Raw genomic sequence first — 25052 nt, forward strand, 5'->3', positions numbered from 1 at the left:
GAGTCTTAAGGTACCGTCACACTAGGCGATATCGCCAGCGATCCGTGACGTTGCAGCGACCTGGATAGCGATATCGCTGTATTTGACACGCAGCAGCGATCTGGATCCCGCTGTGAAATTGCTGGTCGCTGCTAGAAGGTCTGCACTTTATTTGGTCGCTAGGTCGCCGTGTATCGCCGTGTTGGACAGCAAAAGCAAGGATACCAGCGATATTTTACACTGGTAACCAGGGTAAACATCGGGTTACTAAGCGCAGGGCCGCGCTTAGTAACCCGATGTTTACCCTGGTTACCAGCGTAAAAGTTAAAAAAACAAACAGTACATGCTCACCTGCACGTCCCCCAGCCTCTGCTTCCTGACACTGACTGAGCGCCGGCCCTAAACTGAAAGTGAAAGCACAGCGGTGACGTCACCGCTGTGCTGTTAGGGCCGGAGCTCAGTCAGTGTCAGGAAGCAGAGGCTGGGGGACGCGCTGGTGAGTATGTGCTGTTTGTTTTTTTAACTTTTACGCTGGTAACCAGGGTAAACATCGGGTAACTAAGCGCGGCCCTGCGCTTAGCAACCCGATGCTTACCCTGGTTACCCAGGGACCTCGGCATCGTTGGTCGCTGGAGAGCGGTCTGTGTGACAGTTCTCCAGCGACCAAACAGCGACGCTGCAGCGATCGGCATCGCTGTCGCTATCGCTGCAGCGTCGCTTAATGTGACGGTACCTTTAGCCTCCTCTGGCTCATATCCCCAGGTGTCTCCAGTATTCCAAGCTACATCAGACCATGAAGCACAGTTCTCATTCCCTGGTCTGGTTACACAGATGTATACCACCGCCCCTTCAATTGTTGTTAAGAATTTATAACTGGGGTTACTGCTCTTTCTCCCAAATTTAAGATTCCATTGACATTCTACTATCCTACAAAAGTCAAATCTAAAAGTCACAGATTTTCCCACGGCATCAAACCAAATTGTTGGTATCCCGGCGGCATCATTAATTAGCATAGGTATCCGTCCTTCTTGGGATGAGACTGTCGACATTATCAGGAGCAGGGATATCACTCTTCCACTCCCGGACCATACACTGGCTTGCATGTTTCCACACAGAGTCTTCCCTCCAATGGTGTAGCTGTGGTGGGAGAACCGTGAGATTCCAGCTCCAGTGGTTTCCTTGCGTGTCTTTGGATCACTACACAACCTCCTGGAACAGAATCAAAAACTTACTCATGCATAAGCAACAGTCTTTCCTTGTGGCTCTAGGCGCAGCTACAAGGTTGTCTTGGAGGGGACATTTTCCTATGCAGCCTCAGTTACACAACAGTTTGTATTACCTCCCTGCTGTCGTAGCTTTTTGGCATCTGGAAGGCTTCTGGATACCCTGGGAAGAGATCAACACACACGGGCACATACATTCCTACCTGGGGGTAGTTGTATGTAGTCAGTTTACAGTCATTGGGACGAGAAGAGAGGCTTGGGCATGTGTATGTGGTGCATTGCCTGTACTACCTGTGTTGTGCAATGGGGTACATGCCTGAGCAGAACCCAAAAGGGAGCATTATGAAGTTGTGAGTGACCCTCTCATCTACCATGGCACATATATCCTTGGACCGGTGCGTCGGTTTGTGAGCCTCTTGGGCCGTCACAGAGTTCAAAGACCTTGGCAGACACACCTGCTGTCCCACCTTCCACAAACCTGCATGGTGACGGGTATCACTCTGCAACCAGATCCTCGACTCTTCCCCTGTGGATGCCCAAGTCAGAGCCTGCAAGATACTTACAGTTAACAGGTTATACTCCGTGCTTACCATAGTAAGTGGGGTGGCCGCAGAGGTCTCGTGTCGCCTGTGCATTCCTGCAGCTTCCTTGGCTGCTTTGTTCTTCTTGTCCGTGCCTCGTGCCTTGTTGGTAGAGAGCCTCCAATGTGTCCTTAACTCAACTATGGCAACCTCTTTCAGGAGCAGTAGTGCGTCCATCACCTGCTTAATGAGGTACCAGTGTTTGACAGGAGTCATTGTGTCTGTAAGAAAACCTCTTGCCCTCCATGTGGGGCCAAACTCATGGGTCACTCTCAAAAGATATCCTGACGTTACGTAAACATTGCATCTTTTCCCTTTTGCCCCTCTAAGCGCCTCAATGAGTGCCACCAACTCCACCTCTCTTGTGGACATGCGAGGAGGGAGTGGTTGTGATTTTATTACCTCATGCTGTGTGACCACCGTATACCCAGCGTAGAGCCGTCCATCCGTTCCAATGCTCCTTCCACCATCTACAAAAAGCTCAACATCTGGATTACTGAGAGGTACACGCGAGACATGTGAGAAATCTGCATTTACTTCTTGAGCCATAAGGGCTGTACAATCTTACAAAATCAACAGAAAACAGCAAAAATACAGTCATTTACTAATGCTCCTCCCCCCTTTTGAATCCACTACCTCAGTGCAGGAGAGTAGCTGGATTCAACAAAAGAAAAAAGTTTAGCTGGCGGGGAGCCAAAAATTTGAAACTTCAACAACTTATGAACTAAGCAAAAACAGAAAAATCTGGTAATAGGGTAGGATATACTTGGGGTGCAGAACCTACGTGCAAATTTTGGACAGTTGGCAGAATGCCAAGTTTTCGTACCTTGCTAGGCGGTCTTATCTAAAACACACTTGCGGTCATCATTCAACAGTTTCTGTTAGCAGTCTATATCTAACATTTCTTTAACAATTATGCAGTTGTTCCTTCTAAATCAACATGACTTCACCCTCTATTGATCTGGCTGCATGACAGGAACAACCAGCTCGTCCACATCAAATCCACATAGATAAGCAAAGTGTCTAGCAACCTGGACATAATCCTCAGGGTGCCCTCTATTCAGGGGACACCTGAATGGTACGTCATTGGGGTACCAGAGATTATTGTCTTCTATTTGACTCAGCAAGGTTCCTGGACTAAACAAAATTGCCCCGTGACCGTTAAGACGGAAACACTTCAATTCAGGGAAACTATGTGACAGAGGTCCGAACCCAGTGTACTCCTGGTTATAACCGGGTTCCACTATTTTTACAATTCTCCATCCTTCTGGCGAGATAGCCATCATCAACCCTACTTTGCAATCAGGGCAAGACATTTACAAAATTTGTGCTGGGGGTCGGTTCTTTCAAGATTACAAGTAATCCTAATTCCTATACACCATACAAATACAAAGAGTCCCAGAAAAACAAAAGCAAAACCTTCAGGACAATATAAATTAACGTATCTCAAAGGATGTTCACAACCTAGGGTACTATTGTCCATACAACAAAAACATCAAAACCTATCCAGACCTATGTGTTCAGAAATTAGCTCTATTTCTAACACATATATACTTGGTCTGAGAAACTTGACCCTCTAAACTCTAACACACTCTGCAGATCATTCAGCACAATTGTTCACTTACAGCCTCCCCAAATATCAGTTAGACAGGTAACAAATATTTGGTTTCAGCTCATCATACACATGTGACTATGTGTTTTAACTACTAGCGTTCCTATGTTTTGTCTCGGTACCAATTGACCAAAAGACCACACCTAGTTTGGACTCCCTTATACACGCAGGATTTTTATTTGTAAATCCTTATGGATACACATGGAGCGCCCCCACACCGCCACAGGGCCGAGGGGTACCCGGAGCCGGGCCTCTAGGTCTCAGTCCTGGGGTTGTCACGGTGGCTAGACCCGGTCCGTGGCCCTGTCTGTCAATGGGGGACGTCCGGTGTAATAAGTGGTGTGGTAACGGTGCAGGTCGCGGTAAATAACGAGGACACCAGTTTGCAGTCTCTTTACCTCTTTACTGAAGATGTTGGAGACCTCAGTCCAGAGCGCTGTTAACTGGGTTTTCAGAGACCGGCCGGTCCAACGACACATCAGGAGTTCTCCTCACAGGTGGGAATCAGTATCTACCTTCTAGCGCTGTGTGTTGTAGTTCTTCCCTGCTGAGCTCCCGGGATAGTCCTCACAACTGTTTCTTTCTGTCTCTACTGTTCGTTCTCCGTCCTCCAGGTGATATGGTAGGACGCACCCGTATGACGGGGTAGGCCTGGAGTTCTTCCGGGACTCTAGAGTCGCCCCTCTCCCACAGCTGCCTCCGTTGTCTGCTTAGGTGTTAAGTGAGACAGCCAACCTGTAATTAGCTGTCCTGCCGTGGTTTGCAATGTACTTAAAGTCTCTTACTTGCTCGGTGTTCCGGCCACCGATTGTTTGCGCCTCAGCAAGGTGCTGCCTCTTTCAACAAAACCCCTGCTGGTATTCTCCTTTTCTGTATTCCCGTTGTTTGCTGGTTAGTTCTGCTCTGAGGAGTCTGCCAGGATCCCCATCCCTGACAGGTCCTCTCACTAGCTCTTCCCAGCTACTTCTCTCTGTCTTCCTGTCCAACCCCCAGTTTTACCAGAGTTGTGAGGAGTGGCCTACTAGATAGGACCACCCCCCCTGGTGGCCGGAGTGTGAAGTGTGGTGTGAGTGTACCTGGTCAGAGAAACTCCTTTAGTGCAATCAGACGTACCACAGCTCCCCATAGTGGCGGAGCCACAGTACTGCAACAACCAGGACTCTGGGGTGCTGCACTCCCCCCCGGTTAAATCCAGTACTCCGGGACTGGGAAAACAAGAACAATAATACATGTTAACAGAAAACACACAAATTTTTGAAATAGCATAACAATTGAACATAACAGAGCTTCCCTTTACGGGAGGTGAGGATTCTTGAACGTTGCAAAAGTTTGGTCATGCACAGTTTATGACTCTCAGTTCAGTGGTTGAAACAGCGGGGACCCCGGGTAAACAAAGGGGCCCCCCTTGTGGAAGTTTTTGAGCAATTCACCGTCCATTACTCTAGTGTCCATTTAAAAACCTGTAACAAAAGGATATGCATACAAACATTTTCAATTACATAGCAGCCCTTATCAATACCTCCAAGGTTTGAAGCGGAGAGGAGTTTGATTTTGAGTGCTGCGTGTGGACCTTCGCAGCGCAGGGGTTGCTATTGGCCTAACAGGGCCCGCTATGCTTGCTACCGCTGGTGTAGTGCACTGTCTTCTAGCTACACTTCTAGTGAGTCTGGGTAGCACTGGCAGGTTGGGGCTCTCAGAGCTGCTGCTGTCAACAGTGGGTACAGCAGATTCACTGATAGCAGAGGGAGGATTTGCCGGTTCAATGGTTGGCATGGCATCTTCAGGCAAGGCTTGTTGAGGTAGTGGAGCCAGATGATCTGGTACCACCATTGTTTCTGGCGGGTCCGGCTGTTCAAACATTACAACAGGTACCGCAACGGCTTGGTTTATCAGCGTCCAGGACTGGGGAAAGTCACCAAGGACAGTATGGAACATTTTCTCCTTTTCCACCGGCGGGGAGATCTCTGGGGCCGTGCCCCTCTCTTTCAATTTATCGGGGCAGACCTTAAGGTGATCCCTGGATACCGCTGTCGAGGTCTCCCCTTTGTCCTTGCTGATGAGACAGACCTTAGTGTTGTCGAAGTCGGATGGCAAGATGGTATACGGTTCCGCTTCCCATTGGTCATCGAGCTTGTGTAACCTCCTCTTCCGTTTAAGCACTTGCTCACCAGGTGACAGGGGAATCGCAGGAGCGCGTTGTGTTGTGAATTTGGATTCTGGGCTCCCCCGGTGGCTACTGGTGGAATTGAACTGGTGTTTTCATCTTCTCTGTTCACCTGTTCCCATCAAGATATGGGAGTCGCTATATAACCTTGCTGCTCTGTTAGTTGCTTGCCAGTCAACAATGTTATCAGAAGCCTCTCTGTGCTTGTTCCTGCTCCTAGACAACTACTAGATAAGTTGGACTCTTGTCCATGTTTGTTTTTGCATTTTTTCCAGTTCACAGCTGTAGTTTCGTTACTGTGTCTGGAAAGCTCTTGTGAACAGGAATTGCCACTCTGGTGTTATGAGTTAATGCCAGAGTTTTAAAGTAATTCCTGGATGGTGTTTTGATAGGGTTTTCAGCTGACCATGAAAGTGTCCTTTCTGTCTTCTGCTATGTAGTAAGTGGACCTCAAATTTGCTAAACCTATTTTCATACTACGTTTGTTATTTCATCTTAATTCACCGCCAATACATGTGGGGGGCCTCTGTCTCCTTTCAGGGTATTTCTCTAGAGGTGAGCTAGGACTAATATTTTCCTCTGCTAGCATTATTTAGTCCTCCGGCTGGTGCTGGGCATCTAGAATCAACGTAGGCATGCTACCCGGCCACTGCTAGTTGTGCGTTAGGTTTAGTTCATGGTCAGCTCAGTTCCCATCTTCCAAGAGCTAGTTCCTATATATGCTGATGCTATGTTCTCTTGCCATTGAGAACATGACAGTTTGACCGGCCGACAAAGTGTTAATTGTTTGGGCTGAAGCAGGAGAAAAAGAAGTGTTTAAGGGAATTTTTTTTTTTCCCCTCAGAGTTTTGCTGCCTAGCCCTTAATTGCTGTCTAGCTGCTTCTTACCTCCTCTTAACCCTTGAATGGCTCTGTGTCCACCTGTTTGTAATGGATCTTCAGAGTGTAACTGCAGGTTTGAATAATCTCGCCACGAAGGTACAAAATTTGCAAGACTTTGTTTGTCATGCACCTGTATCTGAGCCGAGAATTCCTTGGCCGGAATTTTTCTCGGGGAATAGATCTGGGTTTCAGAATTTTCGAAATAATTGCAAATTATTTTTGTCCCTGAAATTTCGCTCTGCCGGAGACCCTGCACAGCAGGTCAGGATTGTGATTTCCTTGCTCCGGGGCGACCCTCAAGACTGGGCTTTTTCATTGACACCAGGGGATCCTGCGTTGCTCAATGTGGATGCGTTTTTTCTGGCCTTGGGGTTGCTTTATGACGAACCTCATTTGGAGCTTCAGGCAGAAAAAACTTTGATGTCCCTATCTCAGGGGCAAGATGAAGCGGAAATTTACTGTCAAAGATTCCGTAAATGGTCTGTGCTTACTCAGTGGAATGAGTGCGCCCTGGCGGCGACTTTCAGAGAGGGTCTCTCTGATGCCATTAAGGATGTTATGGTGGGGTTCCCTGTGCCTGCGGGTCTGAATGAGTCCATGACAATGGCTATTCAGATCGATAGGCGTTTGCGGGAGCGCAAACCAGTGCACCATCTGGCGGTGTCCACTGAGAAGTCGCCAGAGAGTATGCAGTGTGATAGAATTCTGTCCCGAAGCGAGCGGCAGAATTTTAGACGGAAAAATGGGTTGTGTTTCTATTGTGGTGATTCTACTCATGTTATATCAGCATGCTCTAAGCGCACTAAAAAGCTTGATAAATCTGTTTCCATTTGCACCTTACCGTCTAAGTTTATTCTATCTGTGACCTTGATTTGCTCTTTGTCATCTATTACCACGGACGCCTATGTCGACTCTGGCGCCGCTTTGAGTCTTATGGATTGGTCCTTTGCCAAACGCTGTGGGTATGATTTAGAGCCTTTGGAGACTCTTATTCCTCTGAAGGGGATTGACTCCACCCCATTGGCTAATAATAAACCACAATACTGGACACAAGTAACTATGCGTATTAATCCGGATCACCAGGAGATTATTCGCTTTCTGGTGCTGTATAATCTACATGATGATTTGGTGCTAGGATTGCCTTGGCTGCAATCTCACAACCCAGTCCTCGACTGGAGAGCTATGTCTGTGTTGAGCTGGGGATGTAAGGGGGCTCATGGGGATGTACCTGTGGTTTCCATTTCATCATCTATTCCCTCTGAAATTCCTGAGTTCCTGTCTGACTATCGTGACGTCTTTGAAGAATCCAAGCTTGGTTCATTACCTCCGCACCGAGAGTGCGATTGTGCCATAGATTTAATCCCGGGTAGTAAATACCCAAAGGGTCGTTTATTTAATCTGTCTGTGCCTGAACATGCTGCTATGCGAGAATATATAAAGGAGTCCTTGGAAAAGGGACATATTCGTCCATCGTCATCTCCCTTAGGAGCCGGTTTTTTCTTTGTGTCAAAAAAAGACGGCTCTTTGAGACCATGTATCGATTATCGGCTTTTGAATAAAATCACTGTAAAATATCAATACCCATTGCCGTTGCTGACTGATTTGTTTGCTCGCATAAAGGGGGCCAAGTGGTTCTCTAAGATTGACCTTCGTGGGGCGTATAATTTGGTGCGAATCAGGCAGGGGGATGAGTGGAAAACCGCATTTAATACGCCCGAGGGCCACTTTGAGTATTTAGTGATGCCTTTTGGTCTTTCAAATGCTCCGTCAGTTTTCCAGTCCTTTATGCATGATATTTTTCGCGATTATTTGGATAAATTTATGATTGTGTATCTGGATGATATTCTGATTTTTTCGGATGACTGGGACTCTCATGTCCAGCAAGTCAGGAGGGTTTTCCAGGTTTTGCGGTCTAATTCTTTGTGTGTGAAGGGTTCTAAGTGTGTTTTTGGGGTACAGAGGATTTCCTTTTTGGGATATATTTTTTCTCCCTCTTCCATTGAAATGGATCCTGTCAAGGTTCAAGCTATTTGTGATTGGACGCAGCCCTCTTCTCTTAAGAGTCTTCAGAAATTTTTGGGCTTTGCTAACTTTTATCGTCGATTTATTGCTGGTTTTTCGGATATTGCTAAGCCATTGACCGATTTGACTAAGAAGGGTGCTGATGTTGCTGATTGGTCCCCTGACGCTGTGGAGGCCTTTCGGGAGCTTAAGCGCCGTTTTTCCTCTGCCCCTGTGTTGCGTCAGCCTGATGTTGCTCTACCTTTTCAGGTTGAGGTCGACGCTTCTGAGATCGGAGCTGGGGCAGTGTTGTCGCAGAAAAGTTCTGACTGCTCCGTGATGAGGCCTTGTGCCTTCTTTTCCCGTAAATTTTCGCCCGCTGAGCGGAATTATGATGTTGGGAATCGGGAGCTTTTGGCCATGAAGTGGGCTTTTGAGGAGTGGCGCCATTGGCTTGAGGGGGCCAGACATCAGGTGGTGGTATTGACTGACCACAAAAACTTGATTTATCTTGAGACCGCCAGGCGCCTGAATCCTAGACAGGCGCGCTGGTCATTATTTTTCTCTCGGTTTAATTTTGTGGTGTCATACCTACCGGGTTCTAAGAATGTTAAGGCGGATGCCCTTTCTAGGAGTTTTGAGCCTGACTCGCCTGGTAACTCTGAGCCCACAGGTATCCTTAAGGATGGAGTGGTATTGTCAGCCGTTTCTCCAGACCTGCGGCGGGCCTTGCAGGAGTTTCAGGCGGATAGACCGGATCGTTGCCCACCTGATAAACTGTTTGTTCCTGATGATTGGACCAGTAGAGTCATCTCTGAGGTTCATTCTTCTGCGTTGGCAGGTCATCCTGGCATTTTTGGTACCAGGGATTTGGTGGCAAGGTCCTTCTGGTGGCCTTCCCTGTCACGAGATGTGCGAGGCTTTGTGCAGTCTTGTGACGTTTGTGCTCGGGCCAAGCCTTGTTGCTCTCGGGCTAGTGGATTATTGTTGCCCTTGCCCATTCCTAAGAGGCCTTGGACGCACATCTCGATGGATTTTATTTCAGATCTGCCTGTTTCTCAGAAGATGTCTGTCATCTGGGTGGTGTGTGACCGTTTCTCTAAGATGGTCCATTTGGTTCCTCTGCCCAAGTTGCCTTCTTCTTCCGAGTTGGTTCCTCTGTTTTTTCAAAATGTTGTTCGTTTGCATGGTATTCCTGAGAATATCATTTCTGACAGAGGGACCCAATTCGTGTCTAGATTTTGGCGGGCATTCTGTGCTAGGATGGGCATAGATTTATCTTTTTCGTCCGCTTTCCATCCTCAGACGAATGGCCAGACCGAGCGGACTAATCAGACCCTGGAGACATATCTGAGGTGTTTTGTGTCTGCTGACCAGGATGATTGGGTTGCTTTTTTGCCATTGGCAGAGTTCGCTCTCAATAATCGGGCCAGCTCTGCCACTTTGGTGTCCCCGTTTTTCTGTAATTCGGGGTTTCATCCTCGATTTTCCTCTGGTCAGGTGGAATCTTCGGATTGTCCTGGAGTGGATGCTGTGGTGGAGAGATTGCATCAGATCTGGGGGCAGGTGGTGGACAATTTGAGGTTGTCCCAGGAGAAGACTCAGCTTTTTGCCAACCGCCACCGTCGTGTTGGTCCTCGGCTTTGTGTTGGGGATTTGGTGTGGTTGTCTTCTCGTTTTGTCCCTATGAGGGTCTCTTCTCCTAAGTTTAAGCCTCGGTTCATCGGCCCGTATAAGATATTGGAGATTCTTAACCCTGTTTCCTTCCGTTTGGACCTCCCTGCATCCTTCTCTATTCATAACGTTTTTCATCGGTCATTATTGCGCAGGTATGAGGTACCGGTTGTGCCTTCCGTTGAGCCTCCTGCTCCGGTGTTGGTTGAGGGTGAGTTGGAGTACGTTGTGGAGAAAATCTTAGACTCTCGTGTTTCCAGACGGAGACTCCAGTATCTGGTCAAGTGGAAGGGATACGGCCAGGAGGATAATTCTTGGGTGAATGCATCTGATGTTCATGCCTCTGATCTGGTTCGTGCCTTTCATAGGGCCCATCCTGATCGCCCTGGTGGTTCTGGTGAGGGTTCGGTGCCCCCTCCTTGAGGGGGGGGTACTGTTGTGAATTTGGATTCTGGGCTCCCCCGGTGGCTACTGGTGGAATTGAACTGGTGTTTTCATCTTCTCTGTTCACCTGTTCCCATCAAGATATGGGAGTCGCTATATAACCTTGCTGCTCTGTTAGTTGCTTGCCGGTCAACAATGTTATCAGAAGCCTCTCTGTGCTTGTTCCTGCTCCTAGACAACTACTAGATAAGTTGGACTCTTGTCCATGTTTGTTTTTGCATTTTTTCCAGTTCACAGCTGTAGTTTCGTTACTGTGTCTGGAAAGCTCTTGTGAACAGGAATTGCCACTCTGGTGTTATGAGTTAATGCCAGAGTTTTAAAGTAATTCCTGGATGGTGTTTTGATAGGGTTTTCAGCTGACCATGAAAGTGTCCTTTCTGTCTTCTGCTATGTAGTAAGTGGACCTCAAATTTGCTAAACCTATTTTCATACTACGTTTGTTATTTCATCTTAATTCACCGCCAATACATGTGGGGGGCCTCTGTCTCCTTTCAGGGTATTTCTCTAGAGGTGAGCTAGGACTAATATTTTCCTCTGCTAGCATTATTTAGTCCTCCGGCTGGTGCTGGGCATCTAGAATCAACGTAGGCATGCTACCCGGCCACTGCTAGTTGTGCGTTAGGTTTAGTTCATGGTCAGCTCAGTTCCCATCTTCCAAGAGCTAGTTCCTATATATGCTGATGCTATGTTCTCTTGCCATTGAGAACATGACAGCGTTGGTTGTAGTCCCTTTCTTGCTTCTGCCTAGCCTGGGCGAGACTTCTCTCCACACACTCTTGCACTTCGCGGTACCTTCGCTGCCTTTCTGCATCCCAATCCGCATCCGGCGAGGTATCTTCAGGTACTAGGACCCCCATGTCCAGATCAACGGGTAACCGACTAGACCTTCCTCGCATCAGGTACGCTGGAGTACAGTTGGTGGAACTTACTGGGATGTGGTTGTACATATCCACCAAGTCAGGCAACTTTGTCGGCCACAGATTCCGTTCTTCCACAGGCAAGGTCTTCAATAAATCGATTACTACCTGGTTCATCTTCTCGCACATCCCGTTGGTTTGAGGGTGGTACGGTGTAGTTCTGATCTTCTTACACCCGTACAACTGGCAGAATTCTTGGAATACTTCTGCTTCAAAGGCAGGCCCCTGGTCGGTCAGTACCTTCTCTGGGTAGCCATGGGGTCTACAAAAGTGCTGCTGGAAGGCCCTGGCGGCAGTCCTGGCCGTTAGATCTTTAACAGGCACAACCACCAGAAACCTGGAGTAGTGGTCCACGATGGTAAGGGCGTAGATATAGCCCGACCGGCTAGGTGTCAGCTTCACATGATCCAGCGCGACCAGTTCAAGCGGCCGTTTGGTGATGATAGGCCGCAGGGGGGCCCGTTGGCTGTCACGGTCCTTTCTGCGCAGACTACATGGACCACACTCCCGACACCACTTCTCAATGGTTCTCTTCATGCCAATCCAATAGAACCTCCCTCGGAGTAGCTTCTCTAGCTTCTTCCATCCGAAGTGTCCGGCTCCATCATGGTAGGCTCCCAGAACCATGGGCGCATCTCGCCTTGGCACCACTATCTGCCACACCAATTCATGAGTACGTGGGTCGATGCTCCTCCTGCACAGCTTGCCATCATGGATAAACAGCTTGCTTCTCCCCTTCCACAGCTGTTGGGTTTCTTGTGGATCATCTGGGCCAGGGTGCAACCCAGCCTGCGTCAAGAGCTCCTTCACCTGACGGACCGCGGGGTCACTATCCTGGGTTTCTGCCCATCCGTGGTGGGGCAGGGGATTCAGCGTGGCATCCGGTTGGTTCTTGTGCCTGTTCTTCACATGGTGAGAGCTCTGAGTGGCTTTGGGGCGATGGAAGGCAGGCAGCTCTACCTCTTCAAGTGCCTCCGGGTCTTCTCCCACTTCTGGTAAATTGGGCATTCGGGACAGAGCATCGGCATTGGCATTCTGGTGCCCTGCCCGATATTTGATGGTGAAATCATAGTTGGACAGCCGGGCCATCCACCGCTGTTCCAAGGCCCCGAGTTTGGCAGTATCCAGATGCGTTAGCGGATTGTTGTCCGTGAAGACGGTGAATTTCGCGGAGGCCAGGCAGTGCTTAAACCTCTCCGTCACTGCCCAGACAAGGGCAAGGAATTCCAGTTTGAAGGAACTGTAGTTGTCAGGGTTCCTTTCCGTGGGACGGAGTTTCCTGCTGGCGTAAGCGATCACTCTTTCCTTGCCGTTCTGGACTTGAGACAGCACGGCTCCTAGTCCCACATTACTGGCATCTGTGTACAGCACAAACGGTTGGTCGTATTCGGGGTAAGCCAGTACCTCTTCTCCCGTCAGCGCCGACTTCAAGCAGGTGAAGGATTCCTCCAGCTCTTCATTCCAATCGAAGGGGGTTTTCCTCCCCTTGGTCTTCTTTGGTTGGCCCACCAGCAGATTTTGCAAGGGTGCGGCCTTCTTAGTGAAATCCTTAATGAATCTCCGGTAGTAACCTACCAACCCGAGGAACTGCCGGACTTCGTGGAGGTCACTAGGCTTTGGCCAGTCCTGGATCACTGTGACCTTGTCGGGGTCTGGGGCCACTCCTTCAGCGCTCACCACATGGCCCAGGTACTGCACTTTAGGTTTCAGCAGATGACACTTGGACGGTTTCACTTTTAGGCCGAATTTGGACAAGGCTTCAAACACCTCGGCCAGGTGCTTCAGATGGTCTTCGTAGGTTTTAGAGAAGACTATGACGTCATCCAGATATAGCAGCACGGTTTCAAAGTTCAGGTGTCCCAGGCAGCTCTCCATCATCCTCTGGAACGTTCCGGGAGCATTGCACAATCCGAAGGGCATGTAGTTGAACTCACAGAGGCCCATTGGCGTCGTGAAGGCCGTCTTCTCTTTGTCCGCCTCCGCCACAGGAACCTGCCAGTACCCACTGGTGAGATCTAAGGTAGAGAAATAGTTAGCAGATTTTAAAGCAGCCAGAGACTCCTCTATCCTGGGCAGTGGGTATGCGTCCTTATGTGTAATGCGATTCAACTGTCTGTAATCAACACACATCCTCATTGTACCATCTTTCTTTTTAACAAGGACTAACGGAGCCGCCCAGGGGCTACAGCTGTCTCTCACCACCCCAGCCTCCTTCATTTCCCGCAACATGTCCTTGGCACACTGGTAATGAGCTGGGGGTACAGGGCGATATCTCTCTTTTATGGGTCGATGATCTCCCGTGGGGATGTGATGTTGGATCCCTTTCACCTGCCCAAAATCTGAGGGGTGTTTGCTGAATACCTGTTCGTACTCGTGTACCACCCTGTAAGCCCCCTGTATTTGATGAGATGGGGTAGAGTCAGTGCCCACATGCAATTCCCGACACCAATCTTTCGAGTGCTCTGCAGAACCTTTGTTCTCCGCCACGTTTGACGGGCCCAAGGGTTCAGGTGTCTGTATTACACTATTATTGACAGTGAACAGTTTGGCGAGCGTAGTATACTTGGTTAGGTGGACCTCTTCCTCCCCACAATTGAGGACACGTACAGGCACTCTCCCCTGTCGGACGTCTACCACCCCCCGGGCTGTCAGGACAGTAGGCCTATTGTCTGAATATACAGGTTCTACCAAGGCCTGGTAGTCCTTACCCCTGAGGCCTATGGCTGCTCGACACCATATTAACATTTCACTCTTGGGAGGTATCGCGATGGGGTTTGAATCACTTACAGTGACACGACCAATCTCACCACCAGTCAGCTCTACCTGCTGTCTTTGCATCAGAGCTCTGATTTCCTTCTGCAGGGCACGTTGCTCACTGTGGCCAGCGTTTTCTGCCACCTGTTGCAACAAAACAATCACTTCTGCAAGACAATTTTCTATAACATTAGTACCAAGAGTCATCATGGGATTACATTCTCGACGATCAATATCTACAATCACAATCCCTTGGGCTTTCAATTCCACCCGCCCCACTTTGATGGTGACCTCCTTATACCCCACTTGTGGCAACGGCTGACCATTACTGGCGATTATGGTGAAATCATCATCAGGGCCACGAGTAATATCAGCGTCCTCCCAATACCGTTTGTAGAGCACGTAAGGTATAGTCGTCACCTGAGAACCGGTGTCCAGCAAAGCATTCAAGGGGATTCCATCAATCACTACAGGGAGAACTGGTCGTCCTCCAATATACTTGGTTCTCCAATGCTGCGGGCCTGACCGTCCTACTCCTGGGGGTTGGCCCTTTGCCCCAGGGGTTGCTCGTTTAAAGGACAGTACCTTGCAAGATGGCCCACCTGGTGACAGCGGCGGCAGATGGGTCGTCCATCCTGGTGGAAGCGATCGTCGGGCCGGCTCCTGGTCGGCGGAGTCCTCCTCTGTCGCATCCAAGGGACATCCTCCGGGCTGGAAGCCAACTGGATCTTCTCTTTGGGGGCCTCCTGTAGGGACTGCACCGTCCGGGCCAGGGCAGCAACGCTCTTGGTTAGTTCTTGCATCTGGAGACGAAGTCCTGCAGGGGAGTCGTCCTCGAAGCTCTGGGCGTCGGCCTCCGCGGCAACTGGGGTATCCGATGCCACCTCCTGGTGGTAGGTGAGAGCGGGGCGCCTGGGTGGTACTGCGCGGCTGGGCTGTCGCTCCTGCAATGCCTGGATAGCTTTATCTTTAAACTGCGCAAAAGTCAAGTCTGGATTTTGCATGGCCAGGAAGTGCAATTGGCCCCGCTGGTGACTGCACAGGAGCCCCTCAATGAACCGCTCCTTCAGGATTTTATCTTCATCCTGCATGCTGCCGGGGTCACTCTGCTTAATGGCCCGCATCGCTTCCTGGAGATTAAGGGCATAGTCCCGCAAGCTATCCTGTGACTTTTGTTTGCATCCATAGAAAGTCAGTTTAATCTCTGTAGCAGTGCGAGTATCAAAGGTGGCTTTAAGCTTGGCAAAAATCTGTTGTGCAGTTCCTTTATCCTCAGCGGGCCAGGATTTCAATTCTCTCAGAGCCGCCCCAAAGAGTTGGCCGGTTATCATATGGACCTTCTGGGGCTCGGTTAGGGGATAGAACTCGAGCAGGCTGCAGAGCCCTTCTTTAAAGTCAGTGAACGTATGTGCCTCCCCAGAGTATCGTGGGAGCCAGGCCGCTCCGGGCAGGTAGGGCATGGAGAAGGGCATTATGGCTTTTGCATTAGCGGCAGTGTCCGACTGGCTGATGGGGGCAGCGGGTTCTGCGGCAGCCGGTGGTAGTATTAGGGCCGCGGCTTCGCCCGCTGCGGGGACCGGAGCTGCCCCTGCGTCCGCGGCTGCGACCGCCACCTCCTCTCCTCCCGACTCGGACATGGCCGTCCCTTCCTCCCACTAACCTGCTGGAGGTCGGAGTTCCTCTTCCGGGATCGGCGCCTCACCGCGCTTTCCGTTCCGCGCTTCTTTTGGCCGATCCCGCCCACGTAGCTAAGGCTCCTCCCTCCGCGCGCGGCAATGGCGAATTTTGGCGGCAAATGGCACAGCACAGTCTTTTCAATAAAGTACAGTCCAAGCACAATAAATCACAGTTCCAAGGCACACATAACCTGATTTTTCAGGCTTAAGTAAATCCTGTTCGTGACGCCAAGTTTGGAGCGCCCCCACACCGCCACAGGGCCGAGGGGTACCCGGAGCCGGGCCTCTAGGTCTCAGTCCTGGGGTTGTCACGGTGGCTAGACCCGGTCCGTGGCCCTGTCTGTCAATGGGGGACGTCCGGTGTAATAAGTGGTGTGGTAACGGTGCAGGTCGCGGTAAATAACGAGGACACCAGTTTGCAGTCTCTTTACCTCTTTACTGAAGATGTTGGAGACCTCAGTCCAGAGCGCTGTTAACTGGGTTTTCAGAGACCGGCCGGTCCAACGACACATCAGGAGTTCTCCTCACAGGTGGGAATCAGTATCTACCTTCTAGCGCTGTGTGTTGTAGTTCTTCCCTGCTGAGCTCCCGGGATAGTCCTCACAACTGTTTCTTTCTGTCTCTACTGTTCGTTCTCCGTCCTCCAGGTGATATGGTAGGACGCACCCGTATGACGGGGTAGGCCTGGAGTTCTTCCGGGACTCTAGAGTCGCCCCTCTCCCACAGCTGCCTCCGTTGTCTGCTTAGGTGTTAAGTGAGACAGCCAACCTGTAATTAGCTGTCCTGCCGTGGTTTGCAATGTACTTAAAGTCTCTTACTTGCTCGGCGTTCCGGCCACCGATTGTTTGCGCCTCAGCAAGGTGCTGCCTCTTTCAACAAAACCCCTGCTGGTATTCTCCTTTTCTGTATTCCCGTTGTTTGCTGGTTAGTTCTGCTCTGAGGAGTCTGCCAGGATCCCCATCCCTGACAGGTCCTCTCACTAGCTCTTCCCAGCTACTTCTCTCTGTCTTCCTGTCCAACCCCCAGTTTTACCAGAGTTGTGAGGAGTGGCCTACTAGATAGGACCACCCCCCCTGGTGGCCGGAGTGTGAAGTGTGGTGTGAGTGTACCTGGTCAGAGAAACTCCTTTAGTGCAATCAGACGTACCACAGCTCCCCATAGTGGCGGAGCCACAGTACTGCAACAACCAGGACTCTGGGGTGCTGCACACACATCATGCGAGAACAAGCAAGGAGTCTCATATATCAATCACTCTCTGACATACACATTTATTCACTCAGCTGTTAAATGGCTGTCACTGTCTTTTCCTTATCTGTGTACTCTGACCTGCCCTTCCTTGCTGCCTGATATCACTTCAGCCTGTGCTAGTGCTTCTCTGTTATCTGCCTACACCTGTCCTCTGCTCTCTGTTATCAGCCGAAGACTCTACATTCTCTGGTTACGCTGACAACTAACTACTCTACTCATGTGTAGTCTCTTAAGGTGCCCACTCCTCACGGCCTCTAACTCGTAGCAACTTCTTGACCAACACCTACGTCACAGTGTTTGGTGTGCTCGAAACGTAATCCCCCTTTTTCTTCCTCTTCGCAACCTATCGTGTACATACAACCAATAGGTGTGGCGACCATGGGGATAATATGATGATTAGTGGTTTGGCCCTATATGTGACCGCCGCAGCATCACCCACTAATCCAACGCAGGCCTTGTCTACCTTAGGGCACCTGTCTCTGACTTAATCTGACATACACAGAGACCCTGAATACTAACCAGAGAACATAACTAACTAACGTTAGGCAGAGTAATGTGATGAAAACTATCTCTCGATCTACTAGCACCATCTAGGTGGTGGGCAGCATCTATGCACACATAAGACAGACAGACGGACGTGATACTGGCCTCTGACCCAAAGTGCCCACGTGGGGTCGCTGTTGGAAACTGCAAAGACCCTGAGCCCGATTCAGACCGGTTTTTACACCGTATCTCTTCCACACCTGTCCCAAGAGGACGTCTCCTCAAGAGCAAATTCACACACTCAGTCAATCGTCAGTCATATACTGAACAAGTAACGGGACAAACAACAGACATAGCAGCACATAAAATTAACCAATCCAATATGCCTTTTAAGTATCACTAGGATATTCTACGGTTCTTTGCCAGTTAATCTGGACGGCCTTGTAAGGATAGACCAACTATAACATACCTCGGAGGCCGGCTTGCAGTGTATGAGACAAAGGGAGACACAGAGAGAGAGTTTGTAAGAAGCTAAGGGTTCTTACCTTCACCGGTGATGTTGTCTGTGTGTCCTGGTCTCAGGGCTGCGAAATGCCGGCTTCCAGATATTGACGGTCTCCTGTTGTGGCCGTCCACCCAGGGACGCCAAATATGTTGGGGTGGTCTGCAAGCCAGACCCTTCTGGAATATTGGATGGCTGCCGAATTGGAGGAACCTTTCCGGAAAGTGATGGACACAGACAGATGTGGTATCTGATCAGGCCATAAACCTGGTTTATTAAGACATGAACTTATATACACGTTTGAGTAGGCGTATACATTGTCCGAGCGCCAATCAGCTGTTTATTACATATGAAATCATTCTTAAGATATCAGGTCTAATTCCTAATAAGGTTATCTTGCTGGCCAGGTGAGTCTTACATAAGGGGGTAACTCGAGTTTAGCCATGTCACAAGCTAAAGGTCTAAGTCTCATCTTTATTAGACCTAATCAACAATATTAATTAGCAGTCAGCAGGTATGATTTAGCAGAAGTCTTCAGACATGTCAAGACATATTCCTAACAGTCATGTATATGAATTATGAGATTGAAGTAAGGTGGTTCCTGATTTCCCTATCACCGTATATAACAGCCCACGCCGTATATAACAGCCCACACTGTATATAACACACACAGCCCACACCGTATATAACACACACAGCCCACGCAGTATGTAGCACAGACTGCCAGCCATTTAGACAGACAGTCTAGGCTAGGACTAGTCAACCAGGCCTGGCTCACAGCAGGCTGCAATTATGACCCCCCCGCCCGCCCCCGCAATGCGTTGGGACCAGGTCCAGGAGCTTGGAGGAAGACTCACTCGCCGTTGCTTCCGTTGTGTGGACACAGCCTGGGACCAGGTGCACCGTCCGTGCACCTGACTGCTGCTCCTGCCTCCTGCCCGCTCCTCTTTCTGCTTGCCGCTGTGCCTGTGCTGCCGCTGGACGCCTGGACCTGTCTTGGAAGGTGGATGCTTGGATGACAGCAGCCGGATCTCTTCTCACCGCCGGCCCGGAAGTGACTCGCATCCATGTTGATGGCGGCGCCGGCGGTGACTGGTGTGTATTGCAGGTGCAGCTGTGTCCCAGCAGCAGGCCCGGCCCGGAAGTGACTCTGGCTGCGTCGTATCCATGGTGACGGATGGTCCCGACTCCCGGAGGGTGAGTATTTCAGCTGCAGCTGCGCACCGTAAATGGGCCCCCCCGTCTCGCCAGGGCCCCGGCACTTGCCCGGGTACGCCGGGTTCTGACGCCAGCCCTGTCAGGCAGCATTGGTGTGGTCAGCGGAGGACTTCCTAGGCCTAAAATAATAACATAGGCTCTATGCAGCTTCCATTAGGTGGCATGGGTACATGCAATGCATATTCGGCCAATTAAGGGCAAATGTCTATTTTGGATGCCCAGGAATCAAAGGGGAATGACGCTTGAGGGAGAACATCGGTAATGGAGGAAAAATAGTTAGTAACCATACTGGACAAATGCTGTCTCCTGTGACTTTGAATAGATGCTGCAGTACCTGTCCTGTCTGCGGTCATTGCGAAATAACTCCACAACCTGGTCAGAAAACCCCTCTGTCCAACGCCACTTCTGATTTGTGCACCTCTAACACCTCTGCCCTGTAGCCCTCTGCAGCTCGTGTGAGAACCATCACCGGCCCCTTTTTAGGATACACAAGGCATAATCCGGCATGTGGGCCAATTTTTCCAGTTGTCAACTCAGTGCATATGCTGGGTTGAGGAGCACTTGCTGGCAAATCAACGTCACTTGTCTCCCTCTAAAACCCTGAACCCGGCCATCCTCCTCGTCCTCCTCCTCTTCGTCCGCCACCTCGTCCTGTAGACTTTCCTGAGCAGACAATGGCAGACTGACATAAAGGCTTCCCTCGTCCTCGGCTGCAGATGCCTGTTCCTTTATGTGCGTCAAACTTTGCATCAGCAGACGCATTAGTGGGATGCTCATGCTTATTACAGCGTTGTCTGCACTAACCAGCCGTGTGCATTCCTCAAAACAGTAGTAAGGGCCCGTATATACATATACGTGTATTCCTATGTATACAGATACATCCATATACACCAACATAGAAATCTACACAGATACCTACATATACACATACATACTCACAGACATACTCACAGACACGAATATAAATACCTATCTAAACATAAATACATATCCATACATTAAACCACCAACACTCCAGTCTTCCTGTGCAACCGGAGACGCTGTATTGATAATGCGTCACTTTTAGAACGCAGTAGCGTCTTCGGTCTGACCAGGAGATTATAATTCAGCCCGCTTCCTTCGCGCACGCAGTAGCGTCCTGTAATAACCCTGCTGGTGACGTTGATGCGTCATAGGCATGGTTTACGGAGTTGATGCGTTGTGGGCGGGTTAAAGGACATTGCTGCGGCCTAGCTTGTAACTAGAGGCGGCAAAATGGCGGCCAGGAGACGAGCAACACCATGGGGCGACGCAGAAGTGCGCTACTTAGTTACAGAGGTAGATGCCAGGGATTATGGGTGTCATGAGCACCCTGAACATCCAGTCCTCCACAAGCAGGCTGTGCTGCGGAGGATCAGTCGGGGCCTAGCCCAGAGATTTGGGGTGCAGCGCTCCAGTACCCAGATCCGGAAGAAGCTGGCGGATCTGCAGTACAGGTCCAGTGAGTGCATCGCCAGCATCCGGTCACAGAGCCTGCCCCATCGTGGTGAGTGGTGTTAAGATAGGTTAGCATAGTATATGGCCATGGCTGTATTTAGAGTTTCTGCTGCCCTTGGCACTTTTCGTGCTGCCTCCACCATTGATGAGTATGCAGAGACTGTCAGCAGTGACTTGGGCTACTTTCACACCACTGTTTTTTGACATTCATGGCAGATCCAACAGTTTTTCCTCATCTGTCGTGTAACAGATCAGTTACGACAACACTGCATTTGGCCTCATTCATTCCCTATGGGACTTGTGGACATGTGCAGCACTTGCGGTTCTTGCAACAGCAGAAAAAAAAACGCTGCTAGCAGTGTTTTTTTGTCTCAACGCAAGTGCAAAACCGCAAGTGCCGCACATGTCCGCAAGTAGCCATCACTACCTTTCCCTGCACCTTCCTTGCTTATCACCATCCCTCCCTGACCATAAACTAAACTATAAAGCTTTCTATACTGTTTTCTATACACAAAAAAAAACATTTGTCCCACTTCTGCCACTGCAGACTTCCAGAGGAAGGGACTCGGCCTCATGTACTTACAAGACAGACCATTACTACAGGCAATATATGTCATTACAGGACGGGGGATGCGATTACTGGACTGGAAACGTTAATACAGGACAGGGGACGTTATTACAAAGGCGGGGACATGTATATGTATCACAGATACACTGCTCAGGGGGGACAGTATACACACATATACGTATACACCACACAGTGCTCCATCTTGCATAATGGCAGCACATAATGCTCTGCTCCGTACACACACACGCATGTGGCTCTGCACACATGCCGGTCCGCTCCGCACACACCCGGCTCGGCTCCGCACGCCTCGTACACACCCGGCTCGGCTCAGTGTGCCTCGCACACACCCGGCTCCTCTCAGTGCACCTCGTACACACCAGCTTCGCTCAGTGCTCCTCGTACACACCTGGCTCTGCTACGTACACCGTACACACACACACACACGACTCCGCTTCGCACCCACGCGGCTCCACTCCTTACACCTCGCACACATGCCAGTCATCTCCGTACAGCTCGTACACATCTGGCTCCGCTCAGTGCGCCTCGTACACACCCGGCTCCTCTCAGTGCACCTCGTACACACCTGGCTCCGCTACGTACACCGTACACACACACACACACGACTCCGCTTCGCACCCACGCGGCTCCACTCCTTACACCTCGCACACATGCCAGTCATCTCCGTACAGCTCGTACACATCCGGCTCCGCTCAGTGCTCCTCGTACACACCCGGCTCCGCTACGTACACCGTACACACACACACACACACACACACACACACACACAAACGACTCCGCTTCGCACCCACGCGGCTCCACTCCTTACACCTCGCACACATGCCAGTCATCTCCGTACAGCTCGTACACATCCGGCTCCGCTCAGTGCTCCTCGTACACACCCGGCTCCGCTACGTACACCGTACACACACACACACACACACGACTCCGCTTCGCACCCACGCGGCTCCACTCCTTACACCTCGCACACATGCCAGTCATCTCCGTACAGCTCGTACACATCCGGCTCCGCTCAGTGCGCCTCGTACACACCCGGCTCCTCTCAGTGCACCTCGTACACACCCGGCTCTGCTACGTACACCGTACACACACACACACACACACGACTCTGCTTCGCACCCACGCGGCTCCACTCCTTACACCTCGCACACATGCCAGTCATCTCCGTACAGCTCGTACACATCTGGCTCCGCTCAGTGCTCCTCGTACACACCCGGCTCCGCTACGTACACCGTACACACACACACACACACACACGACTCCGCTTCGCACCCACGCGGCTCCACTCCTTACACCTCGCACACATGCCAGTCATCTCCGTACAGCTCGTACACATCCGGCTCCGCTCAGTGCTCCTCGTACACACCCGGCTCCGCTACGTACACCGTGTACACACACACACACACACGACTCTGCTTCGCACCCACGCGGCTCCACTCCTTACACCTCGCACACATGCCAGTCATCTCCGTACAGCTCGTACACATCCGGCACCGCTCAGTGCTCCTCGTACACACCCGGCTCCGCTACGTACACCGTACACACACACACACACGACTCCGCTTCGCACCCACGCGGCTCCACTCCTTACACCTCGCACACATGCCAGTCATCTCCGTACAGCCCGTACACATCCGGCTCCGCTCCGCACACCTCGTACACATGCGGCTCTGCTCCATCCACACTGTAAACCCCTCCTGACCCCACACATAAACGAACCCTCATCCATCACCATGACAACAGCACAGCACAGTCCTGCATACACTGAGGCCCCTGATCATATGACCCAAAATACGGCCCTGTATATGGCGGCACATTAGTTACAACAGTAATTACAGTGCAGCACCTCAGGTATGTAATAATGTAATAATTTATTTTTTCTCCAGCACCTGCAGACCCGGAGCCCCAGCCGGAGTCACCTACAGGCTCGTCACCAACAGGCTCGCCAGCATCACTCCGTGATATGGGTGAAGCTTTGTCTCCCGGTAATTCTTGCACTTAAAAAAAGGTCCATACAACTTGTAAAGGATAGGACTGTCGTGTACTATGAAGTGTTGTATCTTTCCCTAGCCGGTGATGCCAGAGGATCCGGGTGGTCCCTTAGCTAGTCATCACCCGATTTACCCGGAAACCGTAAGTGTTAAATAACAAACACGTACCTGATAGTTAGATGCATGGTCAAAATAAGTTTTACCATTCCCTCCATAGAAATCCCTACATTAGAGGACCTCCTGGCTTCACACAGGAGGATGATGGCGGCACAGCGGACACTGACTGAGCAAGTCAAACAGCACGGAGTGATGCTGGCAAGTTTTGTGGCTGCACAACAGCAGAGCCGCAGCCATTAATTTTTTTTTGGTGTTGTTGTTTTTGTTATATTTAAGTTTTTTGTTGTTGTTATCTTTATTTTCGTTATAAAACAAAATTACAGTTTATATCCACTGATGTGTATGCTTTGTTAAAAACAACTAACATGTTTCATCACTCACACTCATTATATGTATGCATCTGTATACATGCACCCAGCCCATTACCCCGCCTACTAGACCTGCAAATAACTATAGGCTGCAAGTTTGAATCAACAAAACATTTTTATTTATAACAAATATTAACATAAATAAACATTTTAAATTAACTCTTTCATTAACAATAACTTAACTATGTAACAATTATACTTAAACCCTAAATGTTAAATGGCACTAAAGTTCTTCATAATGGTTTTCAGCATTCAAAAATCCTTGGCTGGGCGGAGAAGATAATTGTCCAAGGAAAGAATGGGAAAACCTGGGATATTGTGGTGGAGGGGCAAGCGGCAGGTTTGGATGAGATATAATTCGACGGTGTGCTGGTGTGCCACGCATTGCCTCAGGCGTTTGGGTAATTGGCTGCCGTGAACAAAAATCACGTTCCATCCAACTGTGTACACTTGACGTTTCATCCAGTTGACCGCCTGCCGCTTTGCTTAAAGTTTCAAAAATGACCCTTTCGGCGTGGATCCTTTGTGTGTCTTCCAGCTTCCCTAGCCGATCAGCGGCAAAGTTGGCAAAGCTGTCCACGGTAGTGTTGCTCTGCTGGCTTAACATCTGCTTTGCCAAATTGACTAGCTCTGTTGACTAGCTCTGTTGGCGACAAGGTGTCCTTTCTTCTACGACAATTGTTTATCCGCCGTGGTACAGAAGCTGAGTTGGGGGTTGAGGGTGCAGGGTCTTCACTCGACCCCTCAGTAGCCTCCGCCAGGCTCGGTTCATCACCCAGCATGTCATCACTGGTTGGGGTGGACAGATCATCATGCCGATCTTGCTGCAGGAACAGAAAATTAGAAAATTAAGAATTAAGGGGAGGAACTAGTAGTACAGGATAGGATTTGTCATTCAACGGTATGAGCACTGAGTGGGGCAAAAAAGTAAAGGATTGTACTTATCTGAAGTGGAAGGGATAACTTTTAGAAAATGCAGCATAATAAAAGAGGGAAAAACTTAGTTACTATTTTCTATTCTACTATGGCATGAGAGACCAAGTTTTAATGCCTTTTACAGGGAGGCAAGCAAAGAAGGTACTTACATCTCCAACAGGGGTGTCAGTCGGGATCACAGGGTCTTGATCCAGGGTCTGCCGCATTGAAGATGCCATTG

General features: G+C 50.0%; 1 long non-coding RNA gene across 1 annotated transcript; it reads left to right on the forward strand.

Annotated features, from left to right (window-relative positions):
* The first annotated feature begins 428 nt into the window (after window positions 1-428).
* On the forward strand, window positions 429-23840 carry LOC143781172 (uncharacterized). The gene is made up of 4 exons (XR_013216602.1): window positions 429-475; window positions 23307-23405; window positions 23491-23553; window positions 23629-23840. It is a non-coding gene; the product is annotated as an uncharacterized LOC143781172 (long non-coding RNA).
* Window positions 23841-25052: the final 1212 nt, after the last annotated feature.

Source organism: Ranitomeya variabilis, chromosome 6 (assembly GCF_051348905.1).
Source record: "Ranitomeya variabilis isolate aRanVar5 chromosome 6, aRanVar5.hap1, whole genome shotgun sequence".
NCBI lineage: Eukaryota > Metazoa > Chordata > Amphibia > Anura > Dendrobatidae > Ranitomeya > Ranitomeya variabilis.